Here is a 22,699-nt window from a genome sequence, read left to right on the forward strand (position 1 = left end):
CACCTTTTTAGCGATTTAAGCCAAACGTTTACAAACGTTACGAAACAAATCCAAACATTTGACCTTTTTAGCGATTTAAGCCAAACATTTTCAAACGTTACGAAACAAATCCAAACGTTTCACCTTTTTAGCGGTTTAAGGCAAACCATTACAAAATGTTACGAAACAAATCCAAATGTTTCGCCTCTTTAGAAATTTAAGCCAAACGTTTAATAATGTTACGAAACAAATCAAAACGTTTCACCTTTTTAGCGATTTAAGGCAAACCATTACAAAATGTTACGAAATAAATCCAAATGTTTCTCCTTTTAAGCAATTTAAGCCAAACATTTAAAAATATTACGAAACAAATACAAATGTTTCACCTTTGTAGCGATTTAAGCCAAATGTTTACAAACGTTATGAAACAAAATCAAACATTTAAAATATTACTAAACAAATCCAAACGTTTCACATTTTTAGGAATTTAAGCAAAACCTTTACAAATGTTACGAAACAAAACCAACCGTTTCACCTTTTTAGCAATTTAAGCCAAACGTATACAAACGTTACGAAACAAATCAAAGCGTTTCACCTTTATAGCAATTTAAGCCAATTGTTTACAAATGTTCCGAAACAAATCCGAGCCTTTCACCTTTTTGGTAATTTATGCTAAAAATTTACGAACGTTACGAAACAAATCCAAGCGTTTCATTTTTATAGCAATTTAACCCAAACGTTTACAAATATTATGAATCAAATCCATACGTTTCACCTTTTTAGCGATTTAAGCGGAACATTTACAAACGTTACGAAACAAATCCGAACATTCCACCTTATTAGCAATTTAAGCCAAACGTTTACAAACGTTACGAAACAAAACCAAACATTTCACCTTATTAGCGATTTCAGCCAAACGTGTATAAACGTTACGAAACAAATTCAAGCGTCTCAACTTTTTAGCAATTTAGACCAAACGTTTACAAACTTTACGAAACAAATCCAAGAGTTTCACATTTTTAACAATTTAAACCAAACGTTTAAAAATTTACGAAACAAATCCAAATTTTTCACCTTCTTAGCGATTTAAGCCAAACGTTTACAAACGTTACATAACAAATCTAAACGTTTCACGTTCTTAGCGATATATGCCGAACGTTTACAAACATTACGAAACAAAACCAAATGTTTCCCCTTTTTTTACGATTTAGGCCAAACATTTTCAAACGGTACGAACCAATTAAACGTTTCCCCTTTTTAGCGATTTAAGCCAAACGTTTACAAACGTTACGAAATAAATCCAAACGTTTCACCTTTTTAGCGATTTAAGCCAAACATTTACATACGTTATGAAACAAATCCAAACGTTTCACCTTTTTAGCGATTTAAGCCAAACATTTAGCTTTTTAGAGATTTAAGCCTAACGTTTACAAACTTTACGAAACAAATCCAAATGTATCACCTTTTTAGCGATTTAAGCTAAACGTTTACAAACGTTACAAAACAAAACCAAACGTTTAAAACGTTACGAACAAATCCAAAAGCTTCACATTTTTAGAGATTTAAGACAAACGTTTCACCTTTTTAGCAATTTAAGACAAACATTAACAAACGTTACGAAACAAATCCAAGCGTTTTACCTTTTTAGCAATTTAGACCAAACATTTACAAACGTAACAAAACAAATCCAAGTGTTTCACGTTTTTAGTAATATAAGCAAAATATTTACAAACGTTACGAAACAAATCGAAGCGTTTCACCTTTTTAGCGATTTAAGCCAAACGTTTACAGACGTTACGAAATAAATCCAAACTTGTCACCTTTTTAGCAATTTAAGCAAAACGTTTACAACCGTTACGAAACAAATCCAAACGTTTCGTCTTTTCAGCGATTTAGGCCAAACGTTTACAAATGTTACGAAAAAAAACCAAACGTTTAAAACATTACGAAACAAATCCAAACGTTTTAGATTTTTAGCGATTTAACCCAAACCCTTACAAACGTTACGAAACAAAACCAAGCGTTTCACCTTTTTAGCAATTTAAGCCAAACCTTTACAAACGTTTCGAAACAAATCCAAGTGTATCCCCTTTTTAACAATTTAAGCCAAACGTTTACCAGCGTTACGAAACAAATCCAAGCGTTTCACCTTTTTAGCATTTTAAGAAAAACGTTTACAAACGTTACGAAACAAATCCAAATGTTTCACCTTTTTAGCGATTTAAGCCAAACATTTACAAACGTTACGAAACAAATCCAAAAGGTTCCCCTTTTTATCGATTTAAGCCAAACGTTTACAAATGTTACAAAACAAATCCAAACGTTTCACCTTTTTAGCGATTTAAGCCAACCATTTGCAAACGTTACGAAACAAATCCAAACATTTCACCTTTTTAGCGATTTGTGCTAAACGTTTACGAAATGTTAGGAAACAATCCAAACGTTTCACCTTTTTAGCGATTTAAGCCAAACGTTAACAAAAGGTTACGAAACAAATCCAAACGTTTCGGCTTTTTAGCAATTTAAGGAGTTCAAGTAGTCATCAATCACGGGAAAAACTTGGCGATGTTTTTCATACATTCGAGCAAGGACGTAATCCCGGCGAGAGTTTGATCTTAGGGCTGCTCGGCAAGAGGAACTCTTGCAGATTACTTCAAGGCGAGGATTCAATCGGACGTATACTCGTGTGGACGAGCTTGAGGTCACCGTACTTTCGGGACTACAAGAATTGTTGGAGAATCGACATAGGTATTCTTCTTACGATTCCTAGATGCGTGCTTTAATTACTAAATGATACGATGATCCATTTGTTGTTGATATGATCAACTTCAGGATTCAGATTGTTGGAATTTCGATTTTGAATTGAAATATACGATCTGGACCTGCGCGTCCCGCTGCGCCAACACCTTGGATGGTGAGCAAAAACAATTGCTCAAGAAGTTGGTCAACTTTCGCATGAAAGAAGGTAAAAGAACGAGAGTTCGTGCTATTGTTTATCAAACTTTTCATCGCCTAGCTCGAACTGAACGCGATGTAATCAAACTTATGGTTGACGCCATGGAGAATATAAAGCCCATATGCGAAGTGTAAAAAGTAGGAGTAGCAGGTACTATTTATGATGTCCCTGGGATTGTAGCCAGGGATCGTCAACAAACTTTATCTATTTGTTGTATCCTTGAAGCAGCTTTCAAACAATGTATAAGCTATAGGATAAGCTTAGAGAAATGTTCATTTGCTGAGATATTGGATTCTTACCGAAAGAGGGGAATTGCACGTAAGAAAAGGGATAATCTTCATGGACTAGCTTCCACCAATCGAAGTTTCGCGCATTTCAGATGGTGGTAAAGTGAGACCACATAAAGAGTTTTTCCTCATTCACTCAAATTTTTTAGTAAGATATGGTTTGACCATTTTTCTTTTTGTTTTTTTATTCATATAGAAAGTCGGCCTTCCTCACACTCCTTCCTTCATTGAGTTGGAGGAATCCATAGGAGGCCTGCCCGTTATGCATTTCATGAAAGAACCTTTATTTGTATGACATCTCTTTTGCCTCAGGTCGAATGAATACGAAAGGGAGATCAGATCAATCAAAACAAAAAAAAGGCCATGAATGAAGAAGTAGTGGGCCTTTCACCCTCTTTCTAGTGACTCAGGTAAATGCACTTCAAAGGGAGGGAAGCTAGGTTTCCCATGTTGGTATGGCCGAGCATAAAAGATTTTGAAGTTAGGTCAAAAAAAGAGGTAAAGAGAGAGAAGAGAAACGGAATCGATAGCCCCGAATTATGTCAGGGTAAGAGAAAGAAAAGTAAGGACTCTCTGTAATAACCCGTAAAATTTTAATATTTAATTTGTAAAATTTAAATATTTAATTGGCGAGTTTCTTAATAATTTTAAGTCGTTACGTTTTTGAAATTCGGGATGGGGTGTAGTTCGTGGTTCGGTTCGTTTGTTGGTTCGATTTTAAAAAAGAAAAAAAAATATTATAGCCAAAGTTTCAGCAGGTCTCAAACGAGACCTGCATTTTCACGCAAGGTCTCGTTCGAGACCTAGAGTCTCGTACGAGACCCTTGTTGAAAATGCAAGGTCTCGTACGAGACAATGAAGTCTCATACGAGACTTCACACAGCCAGCTCTTAACGTGAGAGGCACGATTCTTTCAACTTCAGCCCCGGATTCCTCGTGATCTTTCCTCTATTTTAAAACGTTTTGAACACCAAAATTGTTCACCACATATCCATCAAACCCTAGCCTCTCTTTTCCTCTCAAAAATCATCCTGAATCCTCCTCCAATTTGCTCTGAAGTTCAGTAAGTAATCAAGCTTTAAATTATGTTTTAATGTCTTTAATCGACATCCTTGTTCATAGCTGATATCTCTTTTGTTTCAGAACCGAAATAGGTTCCGCTTCCTTTCAGTGATAGAAGACTCACGTATCTACAAATCCCAACTTTTCGTTCGTCAAACGGTACGTAAACGAACCCGTACCAATCGCCGCCGTTTTACCGTTTTCTGGAAATTCTGTTTTAAGTTTAAATCGGCAGTTTACTATTTTAATTCGTTCCACAGCCGTTCGGAGATTGAAATCAATTCCGTTTGATTCTCGTGAAAGTAGACTCACGCATCTACGTTTCTACACCTTTCGTTTGTCAAACGGTACGTAAACGAACCCGTAACAATCGATGTCGTTTCATCGTTTTTCACGTGCTTATTGGTTCTAATTTTTTAGTTGTTCTGCCGAATTATTGAGATTGATTAAGAGGGAGTTGCTGTTCTTATGATTGTTAGGTCGTATGTTAATAATTTATTAATCGTTTAGTATAATCAATAGCTTGTCGTTTTGATTTATGAATGATTAAACCTTTGATTGTTCTTGAACCCGTTGTTGTTTCTGAGAATTTGATTTCATTGTTTGATTAGCTTGAGTTACGGAAATCTTCATAGGCTATGGGTTGTTAAAACCTTGATTAAGTGATTAGTGAGTGTAAGATTGTGATAGATTGCTTAGGAGTTAAGAGAAATTGAATGTTAGATTGGTTAAGAATGGCGTGTTTATAGCTTCTGTGCATGATTCTGAAATTGGCATCCTTGGGTATTTAATTAAGGAAGATGATTGTGTGGCATTAGTTGATTGGCCCATTTGAGTTGGATTTGGCTAAATGGTGACTTTGGTTATTGAATTATTGTGTCTTAAATCTTTTGATTCCTAAACTTATCTTTTAACTATTGTTAATTGATTTTTTAATTTTAATTTACGAAATTGGTTTCGACTTATTAATTAGCGGTTCAAATAATAATATTATTTATAATTTGAAATTACTCCGGGCATTAATATTTTAAGTTAAATTAAATATTAATTTTATTATAGTTATACATAAAATTATATATTGACTATATTAAATAAGTATTGGAGATTTTATTTTATTTAAAAGTTTGTCAAATTAATTATATTATTTTTAAGACATAAAAATAATATTTGAATATTTAAAAATTAAATTAATAATTATTATTAATTATTATTTAATTGATAAATTAAGATTTTTGATTTAGAATGTCTTTGGGATTAAAGTTATATTTTAGCTTTAGTTTGTTATTTAATTATTTAAGATATTGCCGGTAATATTTAATTACTTGGGTTTCAAGCTATTGAGTTCTATTTTGATATTGATCAATATTTTAGTAAATAATAAATTATAAACTGTGGTTTATAACTCCGACTTTATGGTTGGGTCGGGTTAGACTTGGGTCACCCGACATGTGGGATTGGCTTGGTAGTTTTAAGAAACTCGGCTACCCCACTATTTGAGGAAAGGATTTTATTTATTAATTAAATATTATTTAATTAATATTTTCGGGTGATTTTTAAATATGAACTCAATAAACTTGATTTATTTACGGCAATATAATTTATTCGAGATTATGTTTCTCTGTGACTTGTCTGCCTTATTATATGTGTTAGTCCTACGTGGCGTCTAGTATTCTTAGAGTTAGGGGTTGGAGCAATTTTAACATATGATTTATTTTTAGACTCTTCGACTACTCGCGCTCCGGAGTCGAACCAGGATTAGCTGTTTGCCAAGATCACGTGGATAAGCAAGCAGTGAGTTAGTAGTGCTATTTACCGCTTTATTAAGTACCGCATCATATTTTAACATTATAAATGTTTGTGAACTGTTTTTACGGATTATGGATCTGGATTGAAACGAGCTACTCGATAGGCTTGTATCGAGACTGTGTGCACCGGTAAGTACTCTGGGAAACGGCAGACTAAAGTCTTGCTTACGCTGGTATATTTATATGACGAGAATTTGTTCCCGTCCACTATGGGTTTATCGGTATGCTATGTCATACTTACGCTGGGATCATTTCAATACTGTTTTCCATAATCATATTATATTAGTATAAAAATTGTTTGATTTAAGGGTTTTAAACTTAATAAATGTAAATAGTATTGCGAACTCATCTCAGTATATCTGACCCCGTTGTTTTTCCCAAATTTTCCAGGTTTGTAATTTGAAAGCTGGTCCACTCCGATTCTTTTGATTCCTCGGAGGTTTTTATATTATTTAACTAGTTTCTGTTTTCAAACTCTTAGACCGCAGTAGAACTAGTTTATATATTACATTTGTTATTGCATTGGGATTGTCGATTAGACCGATTATTTATTATTGGCATAATTACACTGGAATATTTTATTATTATATTTAAGGCATGCTGTGGAATATTTCAGCTACTTAAGTTATTTATATTAGAACTGTATTATAAATTGCTAGACTTAGGTTGGAGTCTCGGTTACCCCCGAGCAGTTTTCTGCAGGTTTAAATGTTTATTTGATTTTCGCAAGGCTTGCTACGGGTTTTGGTACAACCATACCCATACCCTAGCGCCGGTCACGATTCATGAAATTGGGTCGTGACAAAGTTGGTATCAGAGCTTTGTTTTCAAACCAAGGCCTTATGCATGTTAATTGTTATGTGTTTTTGGCATGATAAATTGATGTCGTGTCTTAGGAACTACTGCGGAATTAGGATTCGTGTCTTGTCTTTCAAAACGTCATCATTTGTTTTCAAACTTTCAGCCTACATCCTATAGGTGATGTCTGTCAGTCTTTATTTGATGTTGATGCAATGATTGACAATTAGTTCCACTTGGATGTTACTTGCTGTGTTTTATCTTGTTGAGGTTAATTCACTTGGGTGATTATAAATGTTTTTGATTTCTCGGGAAATCGTAGGTTGGTAAATTTTCCTAAAACTCATACATGGGTATGATGTGGTTTAATAAACCTTGGCGTTTATGCCTGAAACGATTTAGAATATATGGTATTGTTACATTTATTTTACATGACGTGTTGAATTGATTTTGCCGTATTAATAAAGTACATTTTGGCTTTGGCCTCGATTGTTGATTTCAAATGTGATCGTATGCTGAGCGTTTGCCTTGTTTTCTATAAATTTTTGGGGTTAAATTTTAAAACGTGTTTTGGTGGTCATACATTACTTTGACCACATGTCATTTTAAAATTTTCATTGGGAATAATTGTTTATCTGATTTGTGTGTAGACACAGAATCATAAGAGAAGTTTGGTTTTAAAAAAAAAAATTTAAAAGTTGATTTTTGGTTAAGTTACCAGTAAATAGAAATTCCGGTATTTTAAAATATTATGTTAGGCTTGGTGTTAACAAGCGATGATTTCAAAATGATATTTTTATGTGATGATTCATTGTTTTCAGAATTTAACGTTGAATTTATTTTACCATGTTGTGGTATATCAACATTTTAGATTTTGGAAATTTACAAAATGTAGGTGTGAGATCAAAGATTTCTCATTTGAGATTTGAGATTGCCGTTTAGTAGTTGGGTTATGTTGAGCTCTCAATTTTGAAAGGATAGAAATTTGATTAAAAATATTTTTCAAGTTCTACAAATATTTTGAATACGTTTTATAAACGATTGTTTTGGGTTCGACTTGGGTCATCCAAATTTAGGAGTTGAGTTTGGTAGTTGTAATGACTCGACTACCTCGATGATTTTATGATTTGAGATACTTGGGTGTCCATTTTAAAGCAACTGATTAATAAAAAGAGATTTTTTTTTACAAATTGTGATTTTGTTTTAACCGTGGGGCTCAACAAAATTTCAATGTTTTCGTATTTGACTTTAAATTTCAGAACGTATTTTGAAGCGTACTATTAAAGGACGATATAATTACATGGTGAATTTGTAATGAGATTTCAAGGATATGTTGTGACATATCCCGATTTGTTTTAAGTATGTTTGAGTTAATTGTGTTCAATGGTACGTTTACGTAGTTTACTATTTTTCAGTTTGTTTCATGTGAAAATAATTTACGTTGTTTGACTCGCTTGTCTGTTGGGCTAAGTTAGTTGTTTTTGTTTTGTCTCTTCGTGCGGAGTAGTACGCGAGATGACTTAATCACGTGGTTATGATTGGTTTACCTCGATTTATAGTTTGACCTTTGAGTAAGACCTTCCTTTAGACCTTGTTTCCTTGTTCGGTTTAGGATTGCGCGGATTTTTGCTGTTTCTGTTTTGTGGATCGAAATCATTGGGTTTTAATATCGAGGAATACGAGGGAAGTATTCCCTCGGATTGGCTGATGATATCTGATTATCCTGGATTGGATACTGGAAGACTCTGAACCGAGAAGATAGATCGGTGTATTAATGCACTGGTGTTTCCATCAAGTCTAATGATGTGATGCGGGAGTTGGCGGTAAATTTGGTAGGAATGTTTTGATGTGTTAATTCTTTGGGAATAAGTTTCGACTAGGGTTTAGGGTAGTTTGAAATTTATGCGGAAGAGTTGTAGCGAAATTTTTGGATGAGTTCTTTTATAGCATCGAATGTTGCTAGGTTACAAGTAAGGAATTTCGAGAAATATTCTGAGGTTATCGAGTGCACATCTCACAGAGTGTAACGTCTAGCAAATGTTTTATTGAGAAATGGATTTCAAAGATTGATTTGCTGAAATATTAAAATATTTTCAACTCGTAATTGTGCCCAGACATATCATAAACATGCATTTTGAATGTCACAAATAGGTTTGCATTGAACACAGAGTATGTTCACTAAATATAAGATAAATTAATAATTGATACATGCATAATAGTACATGCATCACGTGCATAGGAATTATTAGGGTTGGATGCAACTCTTTGGGGATGAGAGATGTCATCACCCTGGCGCACAATTATGTAAAATGGATTTTATCGATAAAGTGTTTTGAGAAAGATGTTTTGAAACAAACTCGCGAGTTCCTTTGGGGTAAATGTATTTATAAAGTTGTGAAATTTCAAATGATTTTGAAATTGTTACCGAAAGGTAGCTAGACAAATACTCTGTGATGATGGTGATGGATATTGGACGTTTATGTTGTGAGATATTGATCTGTTGAATTAGAATCTCGTGGTTATGAGTAAAAATGATTTTGAGGTTGCGCTCGAGATATAGTTGTGGTCAGTGCGGCATAGTGTATTTTAGAATAAAAAGCCTTCGTGATAATTAAGGATTTGTGGATTAAGGATGTTGGTTATGCTCCATGAGTATGTATACAATATATTTTTGTTTTAAAAAAAAACCTTATCTTTACAGATTGAAAATCGTCCAAAGTATTTTTGGTGTATTGATATAAGGAATGTTTATAGACAAGAAATTTATATAGCTGATTTTACTTTTCTTAGAAAAGGGAGAAATTTTGTCAAAATTGATTCAAAAAGGGGTAGTAAATTTTCGCTTGAACGATTTCTTCAATTGTGTTTCTGTTTGAAAAAATTTAGAAGCGACTTAAAATTTTGGGATGTTTGAAACATCAATATGTATTTTGAATACGAAATTTTTGCCACAATTAACTTTTAAAGCATAAACTATTTAAAAACGTGTTTTAACGAATTCGATTTAAGAGAACACCAATTTTGACAGTTGAACTGCTTTATAAATTTGAAAATGTATTGGAAGTATGGAAAAACTTAAGACTCTAAATGTGGAGATTTTGAAAATTTTCAAGGGTTTACAAAACCGATGCTTGTTTCAACGATAAAGGTATTTCGATTTTGATTGCAAAAGGAAGTGTAAGACTTTGAGTCTTTTAAACATAGTGGGAAATTTTTGTGTATAAAATATTTTTGTATTAAAAGATTTCATACCCACATGGGTTGATTTTGAGCATGACTGACAATCCGGATGTAGCAACTGGTCGTATTGATCTTTCATTGTATACGAGGTTATAGTCAATAAATTGAATAATTTTGAAAATTTGAGTTCGATTTAGTTATACGAGATATTTGATTTGAGAATCGAGAGTCGCGGTTAAAAGGATTCGACAACCATGATCGGTTTATCGATTTTGTTATAGAGGGTATTATCGTAATAATGGATATAGTTGGGTCAGTTGTTGAACCCTTGGTAAGGGCGACAAAATTTTATGTTGTTAGATGCAGTCAATGTTCAGAGTAGACGTGGCATTATGTTTCTGAGTGATTGGAAGAATCATTATGATGGATATTGTTTATCATTGATATAGAAATTTATTTTGTTATCATGAAAGAGGTTCGCTTTTCTCTAAATTGCGTTATGAGTTTGTGTTGATTGATTCACAAGTTAATAGTATTATCGAGCTGGTACTAATCGTTAGGATTAGATGATGTTTATAATGTTTGTTTCGAAACCGAAATATTATCTGAAGTTATTGGGTTTTGTTGTCGGTCATTTTGATGTAGAGATGCTATAAGTGGAAGGATAGATTTTATTAGTTATGTTTGCAGTGTTATTGTTTTACCTGAGGATTTTGGAATTTGTAGAATTATAGTTGAGCTTAGCGCTTAATCTTGTATTTGACATTGAGGAAATTTATAATAGTTGAGTTTCGAGCTGGTTTTGGAAGTCACTCCGGTATAGAGTAATTGTGACTCTAAGTTGAATAATTGTGTTATTATTAGTTGGAACACCTAATTGTTAGAAATATGTGTTGTGACCGCTTATATTGCAAACCAGTGTCAGTTTTGAGTTTTGAGGTTCGTTTTTTTTTATGCTAAGTATATCAGCCGAATGTTGTGTAAAAGAGTCCGTTTTATCTTAGTTGATCTCAGCAAGAGTCGTGTTATCGTTTATGTCTAGCGGAAGTGGTGTCGGTACTTGGTGACTTTTGAGCGTGTTCGGGTTGTACAAGTGGTGTTATTGAGTTATCGTTCAGGTTGGGTATTGTTTATGCAAGTGCGTAAGCCGTTGAGATTGTTTTGAAAAAACAGAGGTTGTTTGCATCATAGTTGGGTATCTTGTTATACATTTTGCGTTGGTTTTATGCGTTTCGTTCGGACAGTAGATAATTTTATTATATGACTTCGTGAATTAGGTTTTGTTTTAAATTCGAGGACGAATTTTTAATTAGTTGGGGAGAATGTAATAACCCGTAAAATTTTAATATTTAATTTGTAAAATTTAAATATTTAATTGGCGAGTTTCTTAATATTTTTAAGTCGTTACGTTTTTGAAATTCGGGATGGGGTGTAGTTCGTGGTTCGGTTCGTTTGTTGGTTCGATTTTAAAAAAGAAAAAAAAGAAAAAAAATATTATAGCCAAAGTTTCAGCAGGTCTCAAACGAGACCTGCATTTTCACGCAAGGTCTCGTTCGAGACCTAGAGTCTCGTACGAGACCCTTGCTGAAAATGCAAGGTATCATACGAGACAGTGAAGTCTCGTACGAGACTTCACACAGCCAGCTCTTAACGTGCAGAGGCACGATTCTTTCAACTTCAGCCCCGGATTCCTCGTGATCTTTCCTCTATTTTAAAACGTTTTGAACACCAAAATTGTTCACCACATATCCATCAAACACTAGCCTCTCTTTTCCTCTCAAAAATCGTCCTGAATCCTCCTCCAATTTGCTCTGAAGTTCAGTAAGTAATCAAGCCTTAAATTATGTTTTAATATCTTTAATCGACATCCCTGTTCATAGCTGATATCTCTTTTGTTTCAGAACTGAAATAGGTTCCGCTTCCTTTCAGTGATAGAAGACTCACGTATCTACAAATCCCAACTTTTCGTTCGTCAAACGGTACGTAAACGAACCCGTACCAATCGCCGCCATTTTACCGTTTTCTGGAAATTCTGTTTTAAGTTTAAATCGGCAGTTTACTATTTTAATTCGTTCCACAGCCGTTCGGAGATCGAAATCAATTCCGTTTGATTCCCGTGAAAGTAGACTCACGAATCTACGTTTCTACACCTTTCGTTCGTCAAACGGTACGTAAACGAACCCGTAACAATCGATGTCGTTTCATCGTTTTTCACGTGCTTATTGGTTCTAATTGTTTAGTTGTTCTGCCGAATTATTGATATTGATTAAGAGGGAGTTGCTGTTCTTATGATTGTTAGGTCGTATGTTAATGATTTATTAATCGTTTAGTATAATCAATAGCTTGTCGTTTTGATTTAGGAATGATTAAACCTTTGATTGTTCTTGAACCCGTTGTTGTTTTTCGAGAATTTGATTTCATTGTTTGATTAGCTTGAGTTACGGAAATCTTCATAGGCTATGGGTTGTTAAAACCGTGATTAAGTGATTAGTGATTGTAAGATTGTGATAGATTGCTAAGGAGTTAAGAGAAATTGAATGTTAGATTGGTTAAGAATGGCGTGTTTATAGCTTCTGTGCATGATTCTGAAATTGGCATCCTTGGGTATTTAATTAAGGAAGATGATTGTGTGGCATTAGTTGATTGGCCCATTTGAGTTGGATTTGGCTAAATGGTGACTTTGGTTATTGAATTATTGTGTCTTAAATCTTTTGATTCCTAAACTTATCTTTTAACTATTGTTAATTGATTTTTTAATTTTAATTTACGAAATTGGTTTCGACTTATTAATTAGCGATTCAAATAATAATATTATTTATAATTTGAAATTACTCCGGGCATTAATATTCTAAGTTAAATTAAATATTAATTTTCTTATAGTTATACGTAAAATTATATATTGACTATATTAAATAAGTATTGGGGATTTTATTTTATTTAAAATTTTGTCAAATTAATTATATTATTTTTAAGACATAAAAATAATATTTGAATATTTAAAAATTAAATTAATAATTATTATTAATTATTATTTAATCGATAAATTAAGATTTTTGATTTAGAATGTCTTTGGGATTAAAGTTATATTTTAGCTTTATTTTGTTATTTAATTATTTAAGATATTGCCGGTAATATTTAATTACTTGGGTTTCAAGCTATTGAGTTCTATTTTGATATTGATCAATATTTTAGTAAATAATAAATTATAAACTGTGGTTTATAACTCTGGCTTTATGGTTGGGTCGGGTTAGACTTGGGTCACCCGACATGTGGGATTGGCTTGGTAGTTTTAAGAAACTCGGCTACCCCACTATTTGAGGAAAGGATTTTATTTATTAATTAAATATTATTTAATTAATATTTTTGGGTGATTTTTAAATATGAACTCAATAAGCTTGATTTATTTACGGAAATATAATTTATTCGAGATTATGTTTCTCTGTGACTTGTCTGGCTTATTATATGTGTTAGTCCTACGTGGCGTCTAGTATTCTTAGAGTTAGGGGTTGGAGCAATTTTAACGTATGATTTATTTTTAGACTCTTCGACTACTCGCGCTCCGGAGTCGAACCAGGATTAGCTGTTTTCCAAGATCACGTGGATAAGCAAGCAGTGAGTTTGTAGTGCTATTTACCGCTTTATTAAGTACCACATCATATTTTAATATTATAAATGTTTGTGAACTGTTTTTACGGATTATGGATCTGTATTGAAACGAGCTACTCGATATGCTTGTATCGAGACTGTGTGCACCGGTAAGTACTCTGGGAAACGGCAGACTAAAGTCTTGCTTACGCTGGTATATTTATATGACGAGAATTTGTTCCCGTCCACTCTGGGTTTATCGGTATGCTATGTCATACTTACGCTGGGATCATTTCAATACTGTTTTCCATAATCATATTATATTAGTATAAAAATGTTTTGATTTAAGGGTTTTAAACTTAATAAATGTAAATAGTATTGCGAACTCATCTCAGTATATCTGACTCCGTTGTTTTTTCCAAATTTTCCAGCTTTGTGATTTGAAAGCTGGTCCACTCCGATTCTTTTGATTCCTCGGAGGTTTTTATGTTATTTAACTAGTTTCTGTTTTCAAACTCTTAGACCGCAGTAGAACTAGTTTATATATTACATTTCTTATTGCATTGGGATTGTCGATTAGACCGATTATTTATTATTGGCATAATTACACTGGAATATTTTATTATTATATTTAAGGCATGCTGTGGAATTTTTCAGCTACTTAAGTTATTTATATTAGAACTGTATTATAAATTGCTAGACTTAGGTTGGAGTCTCGGTTGCCCCCGAGCAGTTTTCTGCAGGTTTAAATGTTTATTTGATTTCCGCAAGGCTTGCTACGGGTTTTGGTACAACCATACCCATACCCTAGCGCCGGTCACGATTCATGAAATTGGGTCTTGACACTCTCGTTTTCCGCAAATGCATATAGATTGTGAAAAAGAAGTCCACTTTTTTATTCTAATAGAGAAAGAGGGAGATTCGTCTACTTTCTTAATAATGTAAGGGAATGAACTTCAAGTACATCGTAGGACGGCACCGTTTGCTAAGATGTGCTTCCACATCGTAAGCTTTAGTGCACAAATCATCGAATCCCTTAAAGGTTTTGGGCAGGAGTATAGACGACAAGTCGTGTCTGAAGTTGTTCATGCACATCTTGAGGAGCTCTTGCTGAGTCAAGGACAGGCAAAAGTAAGGGCTCGTCACCTTGCAATGAACTTCGTGACATGTTCATTATCCCTTTGCTTGTCTTGAGTTGATATTGGCCCCTCCTATTAGGGAACACCAACCCGTTCATTTCCCTCAAGATCCTCTGCTTCCCCCCATCATCCTCATTCGATCCTGCCTGCCGAAGAAAGAGAAGAATAAGCTAGGAAGGGGCCCCTAAGCTATAGCACGAGAAGGAGAAGGGCTAAAATACAAAGGCAATTAGCGCTAGAGAGAGGCACTAGCAAGACAGTGTGCAACACTCTAATCTAATGCACGAATGCTAATGCATGCTAACTACCCCTAATCTAATGTGCTACTACCATGCTATATTGCACCAACGCTTACTATGCGTTTTAGCCTTATCAGCAGCAGAGCTAGCCGGGCAAGAGAAGGTTGGTTTGCTCAGGTGGATGATGGTGAAGATGTAGGCAAGATAGTCACAGATGAGATTCCAACAGGTTTGTATAAGATGGGCATGGAAGCTATCCTAAAAGATTCTCGAGACGTATGCAAAGAGAAGAAGAAAATAAAGCGCATAAGGTCAGGTTGCAGAATGGCCTCTCTCGTCGCCCGACAGAATAAACAAGAGTTACTACTAAATGGTTGGTTAAGATCTTATTGGTAGAATTCTTCTATTTTATTTGTCCTAGCACTCGGAACGAGACAAGTACGTGTGTACATAGGACGCGAGATGAATCACAAGGTCCCCTAAAGGCAGGCAGTTTTCAAGCATATAATATATGAGAGTTAGCCTTGCGCTGAACTAAAAACAATGTGTGGAGCTCTATCTTTACCTTGCTGGTCTTCTTTATTCAATTCATTGCATGTCTTTGATTCCCTGCCTTCTTTGACTTTTCTTTGGAGCTCTAAGAATCCCAAGCCTGAATCAGTAGTAGCTCCCAATGGACCAATCTACTATTGTATGGTAAGGTAAGAATTGCTCTTCCTTAACCTTCTTCTACCTTTGAAGATAGCAAGGGCATTGAAGCAATACTTGTGGGACCAATCATTAAGGCAAGTCAAAGCGTGGATAAGAAGGAAAGTTGTTTGTGAATAGAATCAATCCCTTCTCGATAGCCTGAGGAAGAGTGAATAGGCACAGTACAGGGATCGAACTCGAAGGAAGAAAGTAGCCAATTCTCTTTCTAGATAGTCTTCCTTTACCTATGGAGATTATAGGAGATAGAAGAAGAATCACATGTATGCGTGCTAAGCATGGGCAAGCGAGGACAAACAGAAGCTATGGAAGAGAGTCTTTCCTTGCTTTAGCATTCAGTAAGAAGGTAAAGCAGTAAGTAGGCTAAATAGGCATGTATGCTTTCTTGCCCTGAAATTATTCCTTTTATTTTAGGACAGAGAAGTATTTACCACTTATTTGAATGCATTCAAATAAGTGGTTTTTCTCTTTTTTATATGCTCTTTAGTGTTAGTGAGGGAGGATAGATAGTAAAGCAGCAACCTCTTGGAGCTCTTAACGAATCCCAGTGGAGGCAGTCTTAGAAAAAGCTGCTTTAGCGGAGATAAGTCAAAGGCATAGCCTATGCTATCTATTCTACTTGGATGACCTTACCCTAATAAGAAAAGAAATCTTGATTAACCAATTCGCCAGTCTGATAAGAGCTCCCACTAAAGGCAAAGAGAGGAGTCAGGAGCAAGATCAGCAAGTGGCGGGGGGTCGGGAGATCTAGGCTTGATAGAACTTAGGAAAACGCCGGAGGGATAAAGGTCAGCAAGGTCCGGGCCGAGAGCTTAACCGCGGGATGGAAGAGATAAGGTGGGAAGGGCTAGCAGAAAAGGGAAGAGCTGGAGGAACTTCTCGCAATGGATAAAAACATCTTAAGCAAGGTAAGCCCCATCTCATTCAAAAAGAGACAGGGCTGGTCGATCAGTCAGTTGGAATCAACTTGCCCTTTTATTTCCTCTAGAAGGGACTACTTCTTTCTTAGACGAAATTTCATAATAGAAGAAAGCATAGAAAAGAAGGGTTTTGATTCGAGGCTTTGCCTTTACAAGTTGAGTAAACAAAAAAAAACTTTCTCGGGGTCTGATGAGAAAGCATTCGTTCACGTCAAGCAATGTAATTGTTGATGTAGTTGCTTGTACTTTTATTTTTTTCGAGATTGGCTTGGTGTTAAGTGTACCGCACTGAAGCACTTGTGTAGCCTATGCGAAGCAAGCCTACATAGGGTACAAGATCGAAAAGAATGCATTGGATGGATGCCCGGGCATTGAGAAGGAAGGACGCTTTCAAAGGCAAAAGGCAATAGGGAGATAACGTCTGTGATCCATGGATCTCCGATCAGGAAACCGTATCCAAGCTCCGTGGCTAGTCTGCGCTCTTTGGACTTTTAAAACTTAGCAAACTGAGACATCTGAGTAGCTAAAGGAAGGGAAATCAACCGAGACCCCGTTAGTGGCGGCGAGTGAGAGCTAATTGGGGGATTGAAGAAAAACAAAGACGTCTTGTCAGAGACTCAGCAAAGTGTTAACTTCTTTTTCGCCAGGTTTCATTCGATTTATTTTGGATGATGGAAAAACCAAACAAGTCCCTTACTTTATATTCTATTAGTAAAGGGCGCAGTGAGCTGTAATTGTGAAAAGGTTGGAAGATCTGGCCAAAGAAGGTGATAACCCTGTAGATTCGTTCCCATGGTTCGATCCTTCCCAGTAAAACGCGGCGTGTTCGAATTCCAATCGCTTTTACACGAGAAAGGAGGACCACCCTCTAAGCCTAAGTATACCTCAATGACCGATAGCGTACAAGTACCGTGAGGAAAAGGTAAAAAGAACCCTATTTAGGGAGTGCAATAGAGAACCTGAGATCCGATGCGAACAATCAGTCGAAGGAGCTGTTTAAGCAGAGCCTTTACTTAATATTCTATTAGTAAAGCGCAGTTACTCTAACGGCGTACCGTTTGAATGATGGGTCATCGAGGAAATGAGAACAGCGGCATAAGCCATTAGGTGTAGGCGCTTTCCAGAGGTTGAATCTTGTAGTTCTTCCTATTTGACCCGAAACAGATCGATCTAGCCATGAGCAGGTTGAAGAGAGCTCTAACAGGCCATGGAGGACCGAACCCACGTATGTGGCAAAATACGGGGATGACTTGTGGCTTGGGGTGAAAGGCCAACCAAGATCGAATATAGCTGGTTTTCCGCAAAATCTATTTCAGTAGAGCGTATGATGTCGATGACCCGAGGTAGAGCACTCAATGGGCTAGGGTGGCCCCATTTCGCCTTACAAACCCTAGGGAAACTCCGAATACAGGCCCATATCATTTGTACAGAAAGACTTTTGGGGTGCTAAGATCCAAAGTCGAGAGGGAAACAGCCCATATCATTGGCTAGGGTCCCTAAGCAATCACTTAGTGGAAAAGGAAGTGATCGAGCGATGACAACCAGGAGGTGGGCTTGGAAGTAACCATCCTTTGAAGAAAGCGTAATAGCTCACTGGTCTAGCTCCATGGCATCAAAAATGTATCAGGGCTCAAGTGATTCACTAAAGCGACGAGACCTTGAAAGCTGTTTTTTCAAGTGTCAGTAGCGGGACGTTCTGTCAATAGGGGAAGGTTTTTGGTGACAAGACCTGGAGATATCAGAAGTGAGAATGCTTACATGAGTAACGAGAAATCCTGTGAAAAACACGATCGCCTGCCAATGGAAGGCTTTCTCCTTTCAGTCAATCTAAGCAGAGTAAATCGGTCCTTAAGGAAGCCCCGAAAGGGCTGTCGTCCGATGGGTACACGAAAGTGAAGAAGTTCCTTTGACTACAGAACCATGCCTGTCTATTAAAGCGAATTGGATGATCGGGCCGAGGACAGCCCCCTCTTCCCCTCACTCTCCTTTCCTAATATGAACCTTGAGTCATCAAAGCCTTTCTGATTCGGCTTGGCCCAGTCGCGAGTCTGTTTATATTATAGTCGCGACAGTTGTTATAGTCAACAAGGTTTAAACTTCCAGGAAAAAACTTCTAATTGGGAGGGAGATCCTCCCGGTGAACTGACCGTACCCCAAACCGACACAGGTGAACAAGTAGAGTATACTAGGGCGCTTGAGAGAACCATGTCGAAGGAACTCGGCAAAATGACGCCGTAACTTCGGGAGAAGGGGTGCTCTCCTATCTTTTGATTAGGATAGAGGCACATACCAGGGGGTAGCGACTGTTTATTAAAAACACAGGACTCTGCTATGTGGTAATACGATGTATAGAGTCTGACACCTACCCGGTGCTGGAAGGTCGGAAGGAAAAATGTTATAAACTTTGAATGGAAGCCCCGGTAAACGGCGGCAGTAACTCTAACTGTCCTAAGGTAGCGAAATTTGTTGTCGTATAAGTAACGAGCTGCACGAATGGTGTAACGACTGTCCCGCTGTCTCTGACATGGACCCAGTGAAATTGAATTTTCCGTGAAGATACGAAGTACCAACGGCTAGAGGGTAAGACCCTGTGCACCATAAATTCAGCTGTGCAGTGACAACCTTGATCAAATGTGTAGGATATGTGGGAGGTGGTGACACACAACGACCAATCCTGAAAGACCACTCTTTCGTCTAAGGATGCCTAGCCGCCGCACCGAAACATCTAGGGGGGAGACTGTGAGGTGGGTAGTTTATCTAGGGCGGATGCCTCCTAAAGAGTAACGGAGCTGTGCGAAGGTAGGCTCAAGCAAAGATTATGCTCGTGAGTGTAACGGTATAAGCCTGCCTGACTGTGAGACAGACTGGTCAAACAGAGACGAAAGTCGGCCATAGTGATCTGAGAGTCCCGTGTGGAAGGGCTCTCGCTCAACGGATCAATGGTAAGCCGGGGATAACAGGCTGATGACTCCCAAGAGCTCTTATCGATGGAGTCATTTGGCACCTTGATGTCGACTCATCATATCCTGGGGTTGAAGAAGGTCCCAATGGTTTGGTTGTTTGCCGATTCAAGTGGTACGTGAGTTGGGTTTGGAACATCGTGAGACAGTTTGGTTCCTATCTACCGTTGGTGTTAAAGGGAGAACTGCGAGGAGCCAACCCTAGTACGAGAGGACTGGGTTGGGCCAACCTATGGTGTACCGGTTGTTATGCTAATAGCAGCGCCGGGCAGCTAAGTTGGTATGGAAGAACTGTTGCGCCGCTGGAAATCCTTCTCTATACAAGTTCTCGGACGAGGTTTTTGAACAGAACTTCGATAGGCAAGAGGTGTAAGCACCGCGAGGTGTGAAGCAATCTCGTACTAAACGAAACTACTTTCACTTTCCATAACAAAAATGAAAGGAAGTCAACCTATTCTTGAAATCGCGGTTAGTTTCGCTACCTCTTTAGTTGCCGCCCCCTACTTGCTCATTCGCAATTACTACCACAATAAAGTAGCCTCTATTTCTAAGGGGTCTCATGCACTCCACGACTCTCTTATGTTATGGGGTATCGAAGACTGAATTTAGCTGCCAACCCTAGTCAACAAGCTGAAAAAGCCCTTTCTCCTTTTCATAATAATAAGGTAGCTCAAACTGGGCGACATCCCCTGCTTACCTATCCCAGCCAAGCAACCAAGGGGACCTCGATGGGAATAGTGAAAGAAAGAGAAGGGGAAGAAGCAGGGTAGATGAATTGGTCGACTCATCAGGCCCACGACCTGAAGACTGCAGGTTCAAATACTGTCCCCGCCTAATCACTTGAGATGCTGGGGGAACCAGCAGTTGTGCCCTAACTGACTCCTTTGAGTTATTTTTTTCCCTTTTTCAAAGAAAGCAAAGGCCGGCCCTTACTTTGCAATTTAGCTGGAAACTCAAAATAAAGGAGTTGTAAAACAAGTATTTCTGGAAGACAAAGCAATTTACTCTTAGTAAAATATGGAATAAATAAGGTAGAGACCTTCCAAACCTAGTAGTTCCTCCGTAGTCTAGAAGCTGGGTAAGTGAACCCATTCCTACCTGATATATATTGAATGAATTACTTCATCCTATAAACTCCCTACATGTTTTAATTTTTAATATTTCTTTTGAATAAAGGATTCGAAAGAAACAAATTATATATCAAAGAAGGATGCGAGAACCAAAGCATTTTCTGTGGTGGAACAAAATATCTCTCATTTCCCCCTCGAATATACTATTCTTTTTTTTTCAAGGGAATCTTGTTATCTTCCCTTGAATGGTGAACCAATCCCTTGAATCTGGTACCAACAGGGAGCATCCCCCCAGAACAACATCTTTTTATTCCATGCAACCAATCAATACGACCTCGTAGAGCGACTTTTGCTAAAACGCGAGCAGTTTCTTGAAAACTGGCCTCGGATATGAAACTTTGAGTATTCAAAGACGCTCTTGTTATTCCCAATAATATGGCTTGGTAACAGATGGCTTCTTCCAAAGCACGTCCCGTGCGCTCTGCTCGCAACAATCCAATTAGTTCTCCGGGTGAAAAAACATTAGACATTCCGTCTTCTGACACACCAAGACTTTTGATGTTATTTGACGTACAATAGTATGCCTATTATTGATCTGCACCCCTTGGGATCGAGAAACCTTTTGGATCTTATTAACCAAAGAGATACGACTTTGCACTATAGTTAGCTCAGCACCAATCAAGAATCCCCAAGGAATCCCAGGAATTCTTGGTTATACTCTTTCCAATCCTCAACTCTCTTTTCTAGGTTTCTCGATATCGATATTGAGAAAATTGAACGCACTTTGTTCCACTTTTTGAAGACCCTGCGTTATATCACCCGATCTCTATTTTTCATATATAAATGTAACTAATGTATATCCTTCGTAAAGGATTTCTCAATAATGGCCATGAACAGTTGCTCCTGGAGTGGCCAAATAAGGCTTAGCTGATCTTATTACTAAGGAATCAAGATGAAGAATTAGAACTTGACCTGATTTTCTTTTATGATCAATAATCAACCTTGGGCTGTTTTCACAAATAAAGTTGCTCACTCTATTGAATCGGAGAATTCAGATACTGTCTCATAGAAACTACTCCATAGTTCTCCCCTCGTTCGACAAGAGAACATAATGGCCCACCATTACAGGGAATCTCAAAGCCCCGAGCTCGCTACTAAGGGTCGAAAAACATGACATGTCGAGAAAGGCTTTCGAAGGATCATTCACACATGTACCCCTTTTGAGAAGAGGGGTACCTCAAGAAAACACACAGGGTGAATATAAGTTGGATCTTTTGTCCTGTGTATGGGATAGAATGTGAACAAAGCACGTTTTGAGGTTTGAATAGCGAGGAGGTCGCCCAAGGTAGACAAAGCCTTCCACTCAAATTATTAGGACCACATAGACAGTATGCCCCGATTTCGTTTAGGACTGAATGTCTTGGTACCGTTCGTTTTGCGGTTAGTGTCAAGGTGGCAATGACACATTTTGTATAGCGCCTTTCTTTCTCATCTTTATGTTTTTTCCCCTTACGCGAGAAGCTGCCGAGTCCTTCTATAAGACATAGATTCATCACGGCAAGGGCATATCAACATGACCCATTTGCACTCAAGCACTTAATGTTTACAGCTAGGTTCGGCGAGCTGTTACCTCTTAAACGCTCTCTCAGTGGTGGAATAGCGGACTAGTCAAAAACACTGGGGGTGTGTGTGGTTGAATTGATCTTTACGTATTTTCTTAAGTAAGGGATTGCTAATGTAAATCGGCCTACTCCGAACTTCCTTATAGGCTGTGGCCTACCCATTGTGAACCTCTCCTTCTTCCAGGCCAGCCCTCTGGTCCAGCCTTATCTTGCCGCTCTATCCTGGCATCCCCCATCTCTCCCGAGATTAATACGCTACATCTCGGATGACGGATTGGCTATCCCCCTGTCTTTGACTGAGGCAAGAAGTGATTTTTCCTGACGTTTCACCTTCTCAAGAGAAAAGGCTTCATTTAGGAGCGCTCTTTTCATCCAACTAGAAAGATCGT

The 22,699-nt window shown here is 37.2% G+C and overlaps 2 pseudogenes; one reads left to right on the forward strand and one right to left on the reverse strand.

Annotated features, from left to right (window-relative positions):
- The first annotated feature begins 2,874 nt into the window (after nt 1-2,874).
- Nucleotides 2,875-3,324, forward strand: LOC126668444 (ribosomal protein S7, mitochondrial-like; annotated as a pseudogene).
- Nucleotides 3,325-20,818: 17,494 nt separating this feature from the next.
- LOC126668445 (DNA-directed RNA polymerase subunit beta''-like) lies at nt 20,819-22,546 on the reverse strand (annotated as a pseudogene).
- Nucleotides 22,547-22,699: the final 153 nt, after the last annotated feature.

This window comes from Mercurialis annua, linkage group LG2, assembly GCF_937616625.2.
Source record: "Mercurialis annua linkage group LG2, ddMerAnnu1.2, whole genome shotgun sequence".
Lineage (NCBI taxonomy): Eukaryota > Viridiplantae > Streptophyta > Magnoliopsida > Malpighiales > Euphorbiaceae > Mercurialis > Mercurialis annua.